The 17,768-nt window shown below is 33.3% G+C and overlaps 1 protein-coding gene across 5 annotated transcripts in view; it reads left to right on the plus strand.

The window, feature by feature from the left end:
- The first annotated feature begins 1,119 nt into the window (after positions 1–1,119).
- The window catches only part of LOC119631621 (coiled-coil domain-containing protein 1), a 28,856-nt gene continuing 12,207 nt past the window's right edge, over positions 1,120–17,768 (plus strand). The window contains exon 1 of one of the 5 annotated variants that reach the window (XM_038024003.1): positions 1,120–1,420. The gene's annotated coding sequence lies outside the window, so the exon portion shown is untranslated. The remainder of the gene's footprint in view (positions 1,421–17,768) is intronic. The other 4 variants (XM_038024004.1, XM_038024001.1, XM_038024002.1 and 1 more) reach the window with 4 other exon arrangements.

The following is a 17,768-nucleotide window of genomic DNA, read 5'->3' on the forward strand; positions in this document are numbered from 1 at the left end:
CAATGCGTATGAAAGGTGCCAGTCCATAGATGATATAAAGAAAAAAAAAAAAAAAAAAACCAAACAATGCATTGCGACTTTTGTCGCAAATTCTGTCGAAAGTAATTGAGCTTTGAAAATGATCCGATGTTCTGAGAATTCATTTGAAATCTAAGAAAAATATTTTTGAATTTTTGAGAAACTCCGTCATGTACTGTTTCCTTGATTCAATGCGTTTCGTTTCATAGATTTATTATTTGTTTTCGGAAACATGATTTCACCAGGCAGTCACATTGTACAAATTTCGTTTGACCGCATGCTAAATGAATTCGTTCGGAGCTCAGGGTGATTTTCCAATTGTTAGATGCGATAACAGTTAACATTACCATAATACCTCGAACAATACATATTAGCTTTGTTATACAAACAGTAACATAAATTTCACTTTCTTGCTTCAAAAACGTAAAATATGGCAGAAGACATTGCTTGTCTATCGTTTGACTCATCGAAAATACCATTCTTAACAACTGGCTAGTTATCTGACGAAATTTATAGTAAATGTAAAAAAGAAAAAAGAGTTAACCATTTTTATCAATGTTTGAAGTAATCAACCAATTTCGCTAGAAATGTTGCCTTCAGATTGATTCACTTACCGTTTATCAATTTTCAACAATCAAAAGCAAGGCAAAATCTTATCTTCCTATGTTCATGAATGTATGTGTTTATGTGTGTGTGTGTGTGTATGTGTGTGTGTGTGTGTGTGTGTGTGTATTACTTGTAGAATAGCAAAATTGGTAAACCGTTATTCTATAGTTATGTATGTAGGCAAAGTGATTGCAGTAATGATCAACTTGCTTGCTTGATCAACGCTAATAACAGTAAAATGTTACGATCCCTGCAGCATGCAGCATTTGTTTTGAGATCGAAACCTTTGAAAATTGAGTCGATACATAAATAATTAAAAGAATAATTTAAAAAATTTTTTTTTTTTTTTAAATATTCAACTACAGAAGAAATAATAATAATAAAAAAAAAAAAAAGAAAAATTCAAAGTCAAAAAAAAAAAAAAAATTAATAAAAATAAAAAAGAAAAGAAAGAAACGTGTTAAGATTTATGAGCCAAAAGTAAAAAAGAAATTCCAATTTCAGTTAAAACAGGTATGATGGTAACTTAAGCCACCGGCACAAATCAGTTGCAGACATTCAGCCATACGAGGCAGTTGTGTAAGCGCGTCGCGGTGTGTAATTGATCGATCATTACGACAACCCAGCCACGAAATCGACAAAACTTGCAGAAAGTAAAAAAAAAATAAAACAAGAAAAATATATTAAGAAAAAAAAAAAAATTTTTTTTTTTTTTTTTTTTTGAAAGAATAAAATTAATCGCATAAATCAAAGAAATTCAAAACTTGACTGTCAACGAAAAAGATACTAAAGAAAGGTAAAAAAAAAAGAAAAAGAAAATATTACGAAAGTAGTACAACGGTAAAAACTCTTATACCCGTCTAAGCATAAGCTTACAACCGGTCAAACCATTTGCTATCAGAATGAGAAAGCGAAACATAGCGAGAGAGAGAGAGAGAGAGAGAGAGAGTATAGGAGAGAGTGCGATTGAGAGTGGGAAAGGCGGGAGGGAGCAAGCAGAAAGTATGCAAACACGCAAGTGATATTGACTGACTTGTTGTAGTGTTATGCTGCTTACTGTCAAGTGTCGTTGTGCCTGCAACGCTGATACTGTGCGCGCTGATAACAACCTATCTATCCATTGTACTAAATGCTCTAAACTTGCGAAAGAAACTTTCTATATTAACCAGTTGTATTTGAGGTGGCCGCGCGCAACGTTCGAAACATTCAACTGAACGTATAAGCAGTTATTTGAATCTGATCTGAACTGATCGCATCTCGATTTAGTTAATGTTGGCGACAATTTTTTTTTTTTTTCGCTTTCAATCAAAGTTAGTAGTCGACAAAATATCTGTCTACCTTATGGTCATTTAAAGGATTCATTTATTTAATTTGAAAATTACAAAGTAAAAAGTAAATTTTAAATTTTAAATTTGTTTAATAAACCGCCTATCTAACTATCTAACTATCCATCTATATCAGCCTATGTAACTATCTATCTCTATCTCTCTGAAAGCATGTCGTAATTGGGAAATGTTAGTAGTTAGCTTAACCCAGTTACATATAAATGTTCACAAGATACCATTAATAGCATAACGTGTTCGGATATAGTTCAACAAAAGAAAATGTAAGGCAATCGTTCTGCTCTACTACAGCCTGGTTGTAAAATTAATTTGAAACATTATTCCGTTGCAATTTGAAATTCTAATGAAAACTCTCAATATTTTCTCAAAGTGAAGTTTAGATGGAATTTTGTTTAAGAAATTTCTCTATTTATATTCATTAAAATCTTTACAAAAGATTCTCTTTAAATATTTAATCTTTAATGCATTTAACTCGTATCTGTGTACACAAATGAATTCCCAGAGAAAGTTGGGAGTTTTTCTTAGGTTTTTTTTTTTTCTTTTTTTTTTGCTTTTACACTCATCGCCGATGGATGGCGGGTATATTCGTTTTACCGAAACGTTTGCGGCAGCCAACCGGAAGCTTCAGGGGGGCCCATACTCTATATAGAAATATCCTTGATCAGTATCAAATTCTGAATCGTTTCAAGCATGTCCCACTGTCCGGTTGTACAGTGTCTGCTCTAAGCATTCTCGTGGTTGCAAAAACATTGAAAGTTCTTGCATGCATGCAACTTTCTATTGTGTGTGAGCCAATCGGTCGAAGGACATCCCACGGCTACCACGTACACTGAGAACGCCTCTTCTTCTGAAAAGGATCGAAAAAATTGATTTACTACTGCTTGTAGATATACAAAATTATGAACGTTTATTGCGTAAACGACGCTCCAGTAACTGTACAAAAATGAGTACGGTTGACTCCATCTACCCAATATTACAGTCCATCAAAATTTAAAGCCATTATAATGCGCGGAAACAAGCTTCAAAACCTCCATAAAGCATATCAATTCTTGACCAGGTTCAAAGTCGAGATGCGCCTAAGAATGTTCATATTTCCGTCTGCTCAACAGTGTAGTACACAGTGTAGTACACATTCCGCCGTTCACAAAAAAAGAAGAGATCGAGTTCCAGTTGAAAATGTCCCAAACAGGACAATGGCCGTATGTCTACGCAATCAAAATTGAGCGCTATTTTGCTTTCTGTGTCTTTTGCTCGTTGCTCATAAACTAAAGCAGATACACAACATAACTTTCCACAAAATTATTCTACAAAAATAGAAAAAGATCAGTCAGGATTCGGACGCAACCGAATATAATTTTCTTATTGTTTTTTTTGTTGTTGTTTTTTTTTTTTATGCAATGTTTTTATTTTCGACTACTACGAGAATACTATGAAGGAAGAAGATTTACAATGGAACGAATTTAGCAAAATGTAAAATATATGCATTTAATGGACTAAACAATATCGAACGTTTTGAAAGAAAACACATCGACAGTGTCATTATTGCCAAATAAGACTCGACGATATCTGCAGATTGCGTGATACTCTCGCTGCTCGCAAAATTATAGCTTTTTTCTTGGTTTCTCTATAATCCTTTCTCCCTTTTTTTTTCATCTATTCATGTAGATCCTTGCATACTCACACTCATGGCCGTGACTATCCATGCACAAGTGTCAACGTTGCCACACAGTCAGTGGAGTTTCTCTTCGCTTCCATTCTCTCATTCCTGTTTGCGCGTCCTCTCAAAACTCCTTTGCCGGTGTCTCGAGCCGTTTATTTTTTACCCGAGCACACTGTTTCGAGCAAGACCGTGTGGAGTCCACTTATGAAACTTAATTTTATGGGCAAATTTTCGCAAATTATTGGCAACAATTTGTTACTTAGCATTGCCAAAATGGCTAAGACGTCGACTTCACCAGCATAGCGTCCGCTATTTTGTTGACTTGCGTCCCATTGTGAAGTTCATTCCGATTCATTCGGTTTTTCCATACCGTAGAAGACTGGGCTAAAATATTCTTTTAACTTTTTTTCTTTATTTAAAAGTACACACATAGATAATATTAAATGTATATATATGTATATATGTATGTATATCCAACTGTTGTAAGCCATTGAAGAGAGTTTTGCGTTTTTTTAATTTCTCAGTTTCGATACCAAACTTACAGAGGAGGCGTCGAGGCCAGCAAATAGTAAAAAAGTTGATATCAAATATTCATACGCCTGCTTTTGACTACTACTTCAAAAATAGCAAAATTCATAGTTTTTGTAAAATAAAGAGCAAACAAACTCATAGGCTACAAGTAAGGAAATTATATTTGGCCGCGACCGAATCTTTTATACCCATCACCGTTGAATACTGATCAATAATGTATAGGCTTTGTACCGTCTTTGAAGCTTCTTTCTGAGTGCTGTAACCGATTTGATAAAATAACGAAGAAACTTCAATATTCTGTTATATAATATTAAATAGGCGTTGTCGACTTGTTCTATTTTTCTACATATGCTGCAGGACCATCCATACGATATAAATAACAACTTTTATCGTTGTCTCTGTTGTGGTTTATAAGTAACGAGCAAAAAGCCAAATTTTTTCAATAATTAAAAGTAAAAGTGGTCTTAGGACATGTTGTATTGTGGTCGTGTCCTTTGATCAATTTGGCTTATTTTCAATGCCAAGCTGCATGCAACAACGTTCAATCTTTGTGCCACATTTGAAAGCGATTACTGTATTTTTCCGACCAAGAGCATGTTTATCACAGACATTGCACAGATGGACAGACGGACACACTTAATTTGGTTTACATCAAGAAAATACATACTAAGGTCTCCTTCTAGGTGTGACTAACATTATGAAGAGATTAATACAACTCTCATGAGTATAAGAATAACGACTTTGTCAGTCTGCCAAACTTCATTAAAATATTTTAAAAATTGCGGCTTGTAGGTGAAAACAGGAAAACAAGAGGTACAAATAAGAAAGAAGATAATAAAAGGCGGGTCTGTCTGTATCAACTCAACACAAACCTAATATGCTCCCTTATCACAACCGATGTAGGCTGTAATAACGAAAGTATTTATTTATTAATGTTTGATTTTTTGCATACGAAAGCAAAGTTCTTAAGGTGTACCAGTCGACAAAACCATCCTTTTTAATTTATCACCGAAAGATGGGCGTATTTATTGTTGCAACATCCAGCACCCAAAAGGAAACATCGAAAACTCTGTAAAGTGTGTATGCGCCCTCGATCAGTATCAAATTTTAAATCGATCTAAACATGTCTGCTTGTCCGCATGCCCGTGCATCTGTCTATGTAAAGGTCTGTGGAGATTGTCAAAAATAGTGCAGATGCCTGTGCGAAGATTGAAATTAGCAATGGAACCAATTAGTCAACCGTACGCCTGCAATACAATATAAACTCAGAATACCTCCGTTTTGATTTGTTTGCTTATTACTCAAACCTATTGTGCTTCATAATATATCTCAAAAAATCAGCCACGCCCACCTGATATTATAGAGTATCAAAATTTCACTTTTTTTTTTAGTTTTTCTAATCCAAAGATACTTGTTTGTAGAAGATTCAGTAACACACGACTATGATTCACTTACTTGAGTTTTCCTCGAGCTTGCTTGACGCATCGGTACTTGTAGCAAATTTCTGTTTATTTACCAGAACCACAACAACAGATGACGTTTTATAGAATATTGTGAAATTTTTCCGAAAAAACGAGTTTAAAAATATATGCCTCCACGAGCATGCTCGGAAAATAGGTTTTTCGGAATAATTAAACTTTTCCGTCTCTTATAACGACTTTTTTATTATCAATTTGTAAATATTTTGAGAAAGGACAGAAAAATAGAAAGAACAAGGTAACATTAACTGTTGAATATATAGAAAAATTTATATCCGATCTTGACAATATCTCCTTTTGTCTATCTCTTTTATCTTATCTGCTTTATATATGGATGGAAGATTTTGTTGACAGGATGGAAAAATATTCAAAAAAAAAAAAAAAGAAGATTTTATTCATTGCGCAGGCCATAAAACCAAAAATATTTTCCTCACTTTTAAGGGAAATGGTTGGCTGGGTTCGCAACCCTAGCCTAGTGTAGGTTAAATTGCTCCTTGCATATATCTCGATATACCATCAATTTCTTTCGAACTGAAAGAGCAGTCTTTCCATTACTCGCATGCGAAAGAGTATTTTCGAGAACAGTTTTAAAGTCATCTGCAAATCATTTCTACAGTCGTCCGATGTGAATAATAACCAAATCTGAGTGCGCTTTTTTAAAAGAGCAAGAATATTCCGAAGGTAAACAAAAAAAATGGTGCCATCGCTGCAATAGGTAAATAGCCCGCAATTTTCTTAATAAACTTAGATGCCGTATCAAGTCGATTGAAAGGCAGTTTTTTGCTTTTCTGAAAATGAAATCTCCTCTGCGAACATCATAATCTATGACTATCACTGTCAAGAAGTTTCTAATTTTCTAGTCTTTTAATTTGCTTTAACTTTGGAAATTTGAAAAAAATTTTAAACGGAAGGGTTGCTCGTATGGAAAATAGTAAATGCATCTCATTATGTCTATCTCTCTCTTCCAATTGGATCCTCATATCTCTGTCTGTCCTTTACTGAGGGGACAGCAAAGGCCATCAGCGGCTCACCGTTCAATTAATTGCATATCATAACTAAGGCAACAGAAGTAAACAGTCCATGTCTTATCGTGGTATCCTCCTTCTCATCCAATATTAAATTTTTGTATGACATCTGTTCGCCAAATATAATTTGTTAACTTCTTTACTCGCCATTTATTGCGATCAGTTCTTTGAGAAAGAAAAAACAAATTAAACTTTAAATAAAGTATAACGCACCAGTGCTGTAACTTTAGCTCTAATTTCTTCTCACATACATGAAATCAATGAAAGTTAATTATCTTGGCAAGAGCTTTGCTCACTATTTATCCACCCTATAGTCTCCTTCTTAATGCGTAAACGAATCTCGATTATATATACTTAATTATAGGCGTTTGCTTAGTGAGGACGTAGGTGGATTACGTTTTCATTACAAGATAAATGCGCAACAGCATCTCGAGTTTACAGCAGCCTGCAGCATGCATATATGTCTGAAGTTGGCCTTTAAGCTTGAACTCGGGCAAGAAGTATTAGCAGCAGTAACTTGAAAGGCGATACGCTGCTCATTACTACGAGCAGGCAATACTCTTTGTCATTAATCCTGATTACAATCGGTGGTCTATTGCCTGTTCAGGCACGGCTTGGCTTGTGCTTTTAGAACCATATTCAAAACATTGGTCAGAATTCATATTTTATCTCAAAAATGGAAAAAAGAAAGGCCTACTCCGGAACAAAGATATACATATGTGTATATGTATACATATATTGATAAATATAAAACATCACCATCACTCAGTAAGTTCGTAGCACGACATCTAGATGTAGGCAGTGTTGACAAATCTGTACAACTTTTAGATAGTATCAAGCTTCAAACGAAATTTGCCCAATTTCATGACATTGCGATCATTAGCTTGCAAGCTGCAGTTATTTTCGTGACGCGACGTTCCAAAACAAGGGGAACGCCATCTCTCTCTCTTTCTCTCTCAGCTCTTTCTTTTTTTTTTATACCTTACAGCATTTATGATAAGTAAATGCTTAATTTAGGCGAATGTATGCAGCCTCCAATCCTCATTACTTAAGTTAGACCCAAGTTTTATATTATCAATCGATTAAGAATCATTTTCTGAATTGTATTTAAATTGCAATGAAGCGTGTCTGTTCATATATCCGTCCGCCCGAGTGCCCGTTTGTTACGGTAATATGCCATTAAGATCGTAACTGAAAAAAACCAAAGCCCAAGAACAAACACTATTTAAACGAACTGGATTCGATTATTTTTAGATCAGAGTTGATTTGAAATAATGCTTTCGTCACAAAAATTTAACTGTGCCAAGTCTAAGTGGAGTACATTGGTTAATTTTTTCGACTTTTTCCCATTGAAATGTTCTTACAAAAAACCTTAAACATAACTTCTTGCCCTAAAGACATGTACACGAGTATTTGATAATTGATGGTTCTACACGACTGTGATGTTTTTACTTACAAGTTCCTTAAGTGTCGGCTGCTAGCACTGACTCGTACAAAGGAGCAGATGAAACAGTTGGAGATGGAGACAATCTTAGACATGGATGGAAAATATATAGATATATATATATATATATATATACTTTAGAGAGTTTAGCAAAGCGCACACAAAGAAAGCTCTCAACTGGTATTTTCGAGTATAAATCGGGTATATAAGTAAACGCTTCCTACGATTAGGTAGAAAGCATGAAGATCTAATTTTAAGATAAATCGAGTTTCGTCATAACTGAAATGAATGAATAAATAGGACGCTTATTGTAATTATTTCTTGTACTTGCGAGAACAATGTGAATTGCAAACAACATTTAGATCCTTCAGGCATCCGTTCAAAGTAGATTTATTCGCTTTTATCAATTCTTTCTTTTTTTTGTTTGCTTGCTTGTTTGTTCCTCTAATGAAGCTTTTTTAAGAACTAGCATATGAGATATGCAAAATTCTTATTTAACATTAATATAAACTCGACCTGTGCAATAAAATGTGAAAACTGGTTGCAAGTCCAAAACAAGCAGAGCGGCAGGAAAATGCCGTTGAGAGAAAATGTAATTTTCTTTTTAAAAAAACTTTTTTACATATTTGCTTAAAGCACTTTTGAAACTATACCGCACAGACACCGACTCTTATAAATATATATGCACACACACACACACACACACACACACACACAGGCATATGTATATATGTATATATGAAAGGTACCATCATGTGTTAAAAGAAATCAAACCATTGAAATTATAACAAGAATTGAAAGTTTTTTGTGAATAAGTATTACTTTGGAGATATCGTGCGGTAAGCATTTCTATATCTCCATGCACACACACGCACACACAGACACACACACACACACATGCAAACATGCAAACACACACATGCACACGTACTGAAAATTCTTAAATTCTCGAAACACAAAAATCGGCAAATAGAAGAAGAAAAATTTGAAAAAATAAAATCAAAGTAGAAAAAAAGCTCTCGAAAGCATTGCCAAATGAAATCCGTAAAATCAATGACAAAAACAACAAAAAATAATGAATGATTAGGAATCTGGTTTTGAAAGAAAAACGTAAAACTTTATTTGTTCGTTACATTAGAGAATTATTAGAGAACGAAAGGGGAACAAAAAGGGAGACAAAAAACAAAACAAAACAAAATAAAAAAGAAAAGCAAAGCAAAGCAAAGAAAATCTTCCAAAAATTTCAATTGCATTTATTGAGATGTGTATGCGTTTGCGCGTGTATCTCTGTGTTTGTGTTTGTGTGTGCTTCATTGTTGATAATTGCATTTGAGCATTTGCAACGGACATATAAACAAATATATATATATATACATATATATATATATATATATGTATATAATGTAAGTACGTATCTACTTAGAATATAATGGGTTTCTGTTTGTTTAAAACAAGACGAACTTAAACAGATCTGAGACGAATTTTGACAACTTTACCATATCGTGCAAATATAGCATTCAGAACTACATATAAATAATCAGACAATTTTTATTTATTTATTTATTTTTTTATATATATTATATATTATTTTTTTATATATTTTTATATATTATATATATATATATATATCGATATATATATATTCATTTCATTGATTATTAGTTGAGCATCAATTTCGATCAATTTGTACAAATTTCGCTGACTCCTTGTAAGGCATTTGCACGCCTATAATTGATCCGGAATGTACGTATGTATACCCCAGGTGTATATACACGTGTATATATATATAAATATATTTTTTCTAGATGTATATTAAAATTTACTTAAGTCTGTGTAAACATTCAAAGGCTATTTCTTTGAATTGTTTATTTATTTTTATTTGCTTTTCATTCTGTTTTCCTCTTCAAATAAAGAGTTTTATTTTTTATTTTTATATTTTTATTTTTTTTTTGCGTTGCGTTGCGAGAAAACCAATATCGAACGTGCCACATACATGCTTACATATATGCACAAAATACTCTTACCCATTTACAGAGAAACACATAAGCTGGACAAAAAGTTTGGTCTAATATTGGCCACTTTGCAGTTATGCTGCTCCTATTCACGATGATGGTGATGACGACGTTGGTTGTGAGCTTTAGTTTTATGTGGTCAACTTTAGAAAAGTTTAGTTTCTCTTTGGCACTATTTTGGATAGCATAATGTTGCGGTAAGAGGTTTCATAGTTTCTTTCTTGGAAGTCGCTAGTGCAACATATATCGCTTATATTGTTTAAAACAGGCATATATGTACGTATACACTTACGTATACGTACAAATCAGGGTAATAGTTTTGGTAGAGCAACTATTTACTGCCAGCAGCTACGTAGACCAGACATTATGTTAACATTGTTCGTTACAGTTGACCTAGTTGAAGCTGGACTGAATAGCACAACTACTTTATTATTGCTGCGTTGAAATACAGGAAATTTAGACGCATCCTTCATGACACTAACAGCTCTTAACAATACACATGTATGTATATATATATATATATATATATACAGGCACATATATTGCGCATATAGAATAAAATAAAATAAAAAGGAACAATAATAAATGAAAATTTTAAACGTTAAACAAACAATACAACTGAAGAGAAGACTGTAAATTTTTCACTCGTTTTTATGTATAGCGACCGACATAAGTCTGCGCATATATATGCGCTACATAGATATATATGTATAAACTTTCAAAACATATATTATAACAAGACTGAAAAGAACATACCGCCAGATAAATTCAACTTAAATAAAAGCAAACGCAAACAATCATTTATTCACACATACGTTCGCGGTGTAGTAAATATCTGAAATGTTGTTTCCTGTTTTTGTTAAAATGGGAAAGGAAAAGAAATTAAATGAAAATTCGATGGGAAATATGCAGTGTTTTTAACACCAGTTCAACCGATACTAAAATAAGTAAAGTCCGAAGATGAGAAAGAAGTATGTTGTTGCAAACGCAACAACCTATCAAAGATACCCTTAAACTTTTTAAATCAAAAAAAAAAAAAAAAAAAAAAAAAAAAAAAGAGAAAAAATATATGAAAAAATTTTTAAATTTTAAGTGTAAAACAAGCTATTAAATGTGGCAAAGTATTCTATGTATTTATTATATACGTTTATATATATGTGTTTCTTCGTTTGTTACGTTCAATGTGTATGTATGCGTAAACTTTAGTTATCTCTATCTTCATTTTTCTCCTTATCCTGCGTCCGAAAGTGGGTTTAGCTGCTAGCTTACCCTCGTTGAAATGGATGATGAGTGCATTGTTTCAGCATATTGTTTATGTTAAATGTTAAGTTCTGCTAGTGTCAGTGTTTTTGTAAATAACACACATTTCTTTTTCTTTTCATTTTTTTTTTTTTTTTTTTTTTTTTATTTTTTTTTTTTACTTTATTTTATTTATTTATCTCTCTTTTAGTTTTCTTCTTTTTTTTTTTTCTTTTTCTGAGCATATAAGGGTTCAAAGAAACGTAGATTAGTAACACGCATAGTACACCAAAATAAACATATTACACAATTTTGTGTACAAGTGGTTTTCCTTTTTTTCCTATTTTGAAAAACATCTTTAAAGAGGATGCTTCTATATAGCACAAGAACAGGCACATATGCACTTGCAATTATTATGAGAGAGATATGTGTGCATAAGTAGTTAGTTGAGTAGTGAGTTCGCTTGCAGAATACTGTCTTCCTTTTTTTTTTTTTATGTATGAGTGTATGTGTGTGTATATATATATATATATGTAGAAAGCATTAATTAGTTGTATTTATCTTTTAATACAAAACATAAAACTTTTACAGTTAACTGGCACATCTTATGTTTTGTTCATTTCATTAGCTAAATTAACTTTATATCACCCAATGTGAATGTGGAGTGTTTTTTTATGCCATTTGTGGCTGAAAAGACGTTTTTCATTCCTTTTTCTCATTCTCTACTCTAAGATGCGATGGCTTCAGCTACATCTAAAAATATCCAGTTTTCTCTGCAATGGTAACCATCTTCTGCAGTGTAAATGCGCTTATAAGCGCTTCACGCCTTATTTTATGCTTTATTTGTAAAATTCAATACATTTGCACATGTATGTGTCGTGTGGTTCAATAACAGATGAACAGAAACTTACATGCAGCTCCATGCTTTGCCCTTAAAAGCAATAAAGCTTCTTTCAATTAGGAGAGGAGGCGACTTTAGTATACTTAGGATATGAAAGGTTTTTTTTCTTTTTACATTTTTTTATTTATTTGAAAATTGATGCTAACGATGCTTTCACAAGAATTTTTTTTTTTTTTTTTTTTTTGCGGGCATCATATGTAACCAATACTACATATATACTATAATGGGAGATGGCTTGGCCAAGGCTTGGCTGAACAAACTCTTTCGACAAAATCGATTATTTTGATGGCCAGGATATGTGCTGCCCTAAGAAGTTATTAAAAAGCTTAAAGGCTTCGTTTCCTTCAATCCGAACGAAACTCTGTTTCAAAGTCCACTTCAATTACTTGTCTCTCGCACATCCCAATAATGAGTTAGAGGTAATCTTTACGACATTAGAACTTTTACGCTTTGAAACGGTTCTATTCCTAAACAACGGCTGGTTGTTTGCTGCTGTTAAGCTTCCTACTTACCTGTGCTGCGAATCCGGCAACATATTACACCTAAGAGTGCAAAACGATTCAAAAAAAAAAAAAAAAAAAGAGAAAGAAAAAAGAAACAAAAACTATCTAAGCATCACAAACAGTGAACGTTTTCTATTTTCTTTTTTTTTTTTTTTTTAAGGAAAACTAAGTTTTAAAGGATCACAAAAACGCTTCAAGGTAGCAGCAACCTTATGTAAAAACCACTTCTTATATAATTTTACAAATTTTTCGATAATTTATTATCTAAACTGAAAACGAGACACGTTTAGAAATGTCTTCTTCTTGCGAAAGCTAGTATTATTATGAAGATGCAGATAAGCCCGCCCATTAAATACATCTACACCTACATTTTACCTATGTGCGTCTAAAAATAGACTAAACATTATCATTTCCAAAGTGTTAATTTTTATGACTACTCTGATAAAAGTGGGCGTACATGAGTCCACATTGGCTTAAATGAGTTCGATTATTTTCAAAGTGTTTTCAAAGAACTTATTCTTCTTCACGTACTTCGTCGTCAAATATTAGAATGTGGACGTTTTTGCCATATGCCCACTAATTTTGGGTTTGTCATAATCTGAACTTACTACAGTGAATTCAGATGCCGCGTCATGTGTATAAAAGTTGCCGTGACAACCATTTTAAGCAGTTTTCACGCTTAAATCAAAGCAAGATAATTTAGCCCAAGGAAAATCAGGAAAATCTTTTAAAAAATCTTATTCGCATGTTAAACACAAAAAACTTTGGGGTAGTCATCCGATAGAGAGAAAGAAGGTCTGATAAGCCTAGATCGGATTCCGAAGGTAATTCTGAATCAATCAATATAATAAGTGATGTAGGTCTCTTACGTGCTTTGTTCGTTTCACGTTAGTCCCCATCCACTTAAATAGATAATATATGGGTGCAAAAATACATAACTAGGGTGGGGAAACAAGGACAAGGGGAAACGTTATAATCGATCATTACAGATCTTTGCCTAATATCATAATTCACTCATTTTCGTCATACGACACCAAAAGTCATACCTCGCTGTAATGATTAACTGAAGAGAGCTAATAACCTCTGGGTGTTATAAACAATCACACAACCGTAATATACTTTGCATTGGCACTACGGTGGTGCGTAAGGTATAAATTACTTTTAATTAAGTAGAAAGTCTATCAGTGAAATATTTATATATTTGATGAATAGATTTTTTCTTCCTGCATTTAAAGCTTGTGTGAGAAAAGTGGGAAAGTAATGAAAGTGTAGGCGAAAAAAACAATCTAGAGTTAACCAAGCAGTGCATCATACTATTAAGCTTTTAAAAAAATGTTCATCTTATCATAGCTTTGTGCGAAATTTCAATTCAATCAAATGATTTTAAATAACTTATATGATCCGTGACACTCCCGTGTATAACTAATTTCCTTAAAAATTGTTGATTGATTTCATTATCAGTTCATCTCTTTATGCACGCAAAGAGCTATTTTGCATCTATTCAGAGCATTTTTTCAAACCGAATAACAGTTCAGCTTTATTATATATATATATATATATATTATAATATATATATGGAGAAATGGACAAATCCTTAAATTACTAAATCAGCACATTAAGGTCGGCTATGAGGATGCCCTATCGTAATAATATACCAAAAATTACACGGTGTTTTTATGCAAAGGCATGCATTTCATGAGAGGCCGCACAATATTGAAGAATGCCCGAAACATCACAGAATGTGAGCAAACTTCATGTACTTCTCAAAAATTTTATTACCTTCCCGTCTCCACTAGAAATTCGAATTCGCCTTCATGTAAGGTGTTGCTTTTCACTATAACTCCGAGTTACTAAGGTTAGGGTCTAAAAAATAAATTTATGCGATTCAAATTCGCTGCAGTTTTTGGCATATGAGGGCTTAGACTTTCTGAGAATCGTGATATGCATACCTACCTGGTTCCAATTCGGTAAAGTTAACATTGAGTTTTCGTAGCAACACGAGAAGAGTTTCAAATAATTGGCCCGAATTTAGTAAGTTGAAGTGCTGTTACTCAACAAGTTTTGTCGAAAAGTTTTAAAGCAATCCAGAAATTGCGATCTGTGTAGATTGAGCACAAAACTTATATGGATAGATAACAGACGAGCAGACTGATAGATGGACAGGCAAATCCAGATCGGTGTACTAATAGATGGATCTACCTTAAGCCCTTCTGAGTATTGCATACGTCCGCACAAGATTAACCGAACCCTGCACCACAAGTGTTATACGGCATAAAGATAAACATACCATAATACTTATATTCTCATACATAACATATATTAAAGGAACTACAACGACCTGCGATCAGTCGTGGTGTACTGGAACTATTTTTGAAAAGAGATTTGAAATTTATTTGAATTGGCTTTGAGTGAAAACTACGAAATATTTCTACTCACTCGAGGGGGTTTATCAAATTTGATTTGTTTTTTCATTTTACTTTGAATTAACATCAAACACCAAAATATATTTGTAAAGTTGCTGTTACTCAAGATGCCCAAGTTAAGCCTGTTTTTAGTATGAATCCTATCACGAATCGCGTCAAAAGTTCACAGTCAGAATAGGATACTGTATCTTGATCGGGAAGGAACCAATCGACCCAAAATTTAGGACACAGGAACTGTGAGGAACTGTGCATTTACTTTAACAGCCGTAATGCAGTAACGCAGTTTATTATTTTCTTTACGAGCTATGAACTGAACGAAAGCTTATGTAGAACCGTAATGTCGGTGCTATGTTTGTTGCAAACATTCTCCTGATCGCAAAACGATTGGGGATTCTTGCATACTAAATTGGTGGCAAAAATGCGCCAGCCACGTCCATCCAATATTTCAGAGTACGAAAATGTAGTTTTCATCGTTGTTTTTATTTAGCCATTTTGAGGATACAGACGGTGGGATATGAAAGCATAAAAGATTAAATGAAATTTTTCCGATTTTCGTACTTAGTTTGGGAATAAGCGGATAAGCAAAAGATGGCAATAAGTTTGTTACGCTTGACGAGGTCTTGGGCTCGCAATGACGGAGAGTATCAAACAATTGGAAAACAAGCAGGCAGAGAGATATGGACGAAACCCAGTTCACTATCCATTCCGGTCAAGTGTATTCGACTACGATCGGAAAGTGGATTTCGCTTACTAAGCAATTTCCTTCATTCCGAAAATAGCGTATTACGCAAATGTCATTTGAACGAACACCATCAATTTTAATAGGTGAGCTTCATGGAACTGATTATTGTAAAATTAAACATAAATCGTTACGTAATCGCTCTCAGATTTTCAAATTCGAAAAGTTACTCTAAAGCTGTCGTTTCGAAAAATATACTTTTTTTAGATGAGACCAAACTAATGTATAACATCCCACTATAACGCTACGACAATATAAACTGCTCTTCGATGGGAATGAGATCGAAAAATTTAATGAAAAAAAGTCTTAGTACTTTTCGATTGCAGTCGTAGTTAGTGTGCCTTTCAGCAAGATACGATGTTATGCGCTCAGTATAGCTGCGGCCAAAGTGAACTCTACGATGCCCAAGATCTGCACCTGCGAACACTCATTTGGTAGTCACGATTTTTACGCCTACTCGCCTACTCGCCTACTCCTACTGACAGAACTCAGATTAGAAATATAAAATGTCTTGTAATGGCAGAGAAATCGGAAATGATTTGCTCACACGGATATGTTGTAATATTGGGAAAGCAGGCGGAAACTTTAATCTACTTTCCATGGGCCTGCAGACACTCCTATTGCTAGAAACAGAAAGAAAAAGAAGAAGAAAAAATTAAAATAAATAATAAAAACTTTGCACTTTCTCTAGAATTGCTTGCCCATAGGACATTAGGCTTATAGGGTGACTAGAACTTTTTGAAAATTTTTACACCAAAAGGTCGGCATTCCTTGACATTGCTTTACATATATACATTCGATGATATTTCGCATTTAAATGTCTATATCTTATCTCATTCATCATAAAATATATGTAAATAGTAATTTCTAAGTAATACATCATTGGACTTTGACCCTTTTCGTAACAGAGACGATGGAATTTTAAATTAAACCAATCAATGTCAAACACAATCATCGAAAATCATATTTGTGTTAGGATTTGCTCCTAAGGCCCTCTAAATGCTTGTACTTACTTGTCTATACCTATGTGAAAGGTTTCGAAGTAAGTTATTCAATGCAATTCATACGAGGTCTTCGATGGTAAGGTTTTATTAAAATTCATATTAAATTTTCTTGCCTTGTCTTGCATTCATTTAAAAATATTAACGCATTAAAAAGTTTTTTTCTTTTTGACTTTTTAGAAAGCCGTTCGTAAAGCTTCTTCCATTGTAATTGGGTTATATACGTTTTCACTTATGTCGCCGTGTGTCATTCGCTTAACGCTTAGCAATTATACAAATCAGACATAATTCAAATTCAACTCTACAATAAAAGCCATATTACTCTTAAATGTTTATTTTATGTATGTGTGTGTGTGTTTGTTAATATTTTTGCATACGTGTTAATATTAATAGGCGTTGTGGTTAATACAATACATAGAACAGACGCATATTTCGTTTATATAAATATATACATAGGCGTATATATATATATATATATATATATATATATATATATATGCGTTCGTGTAAACGTTTATAACCGCTTTCACTTCTTGGCTGGCTTGTTAACCAATACTTCGCATACACATACAAATAGCTATGTTTGTATGTAAATATTAAACAAAAAATCCGACACAATCAGTGTCAGTTGTGTTAAGTGAATATTCAAGTAATTGTTGATATGACTAACTGCACACAGTAAGTGCACTTGTTGTGGCAGTAGTAACTGCAGAAGCAACACAGAACGAGAAAATCAAATGTAAACAAAGCACAAGTGAACCACACAATACACTTTTTTCTTTTTTTTTTTTCTCTCTTTTTTCTATTTTCTGTTTATTTGTATGTTTGTGTTTGTGTATGTATGT

This window comes from Glossina fuscipes, unplaced genomic scaffold (genome assembly GCF_014805625.2).
Source record: "Glossina fuscipes isolate IAEA_lab_2018 unplaced genomic scaffold, Yale_Gfus_2 1, whole genome shotgun sequence".
Taxonomy (NCBI): Eukaryota; Metazoa; Arthropoda; class Insecta; order Diptera; family Glossinidae; genus Glossina; species Glossina fuscipes.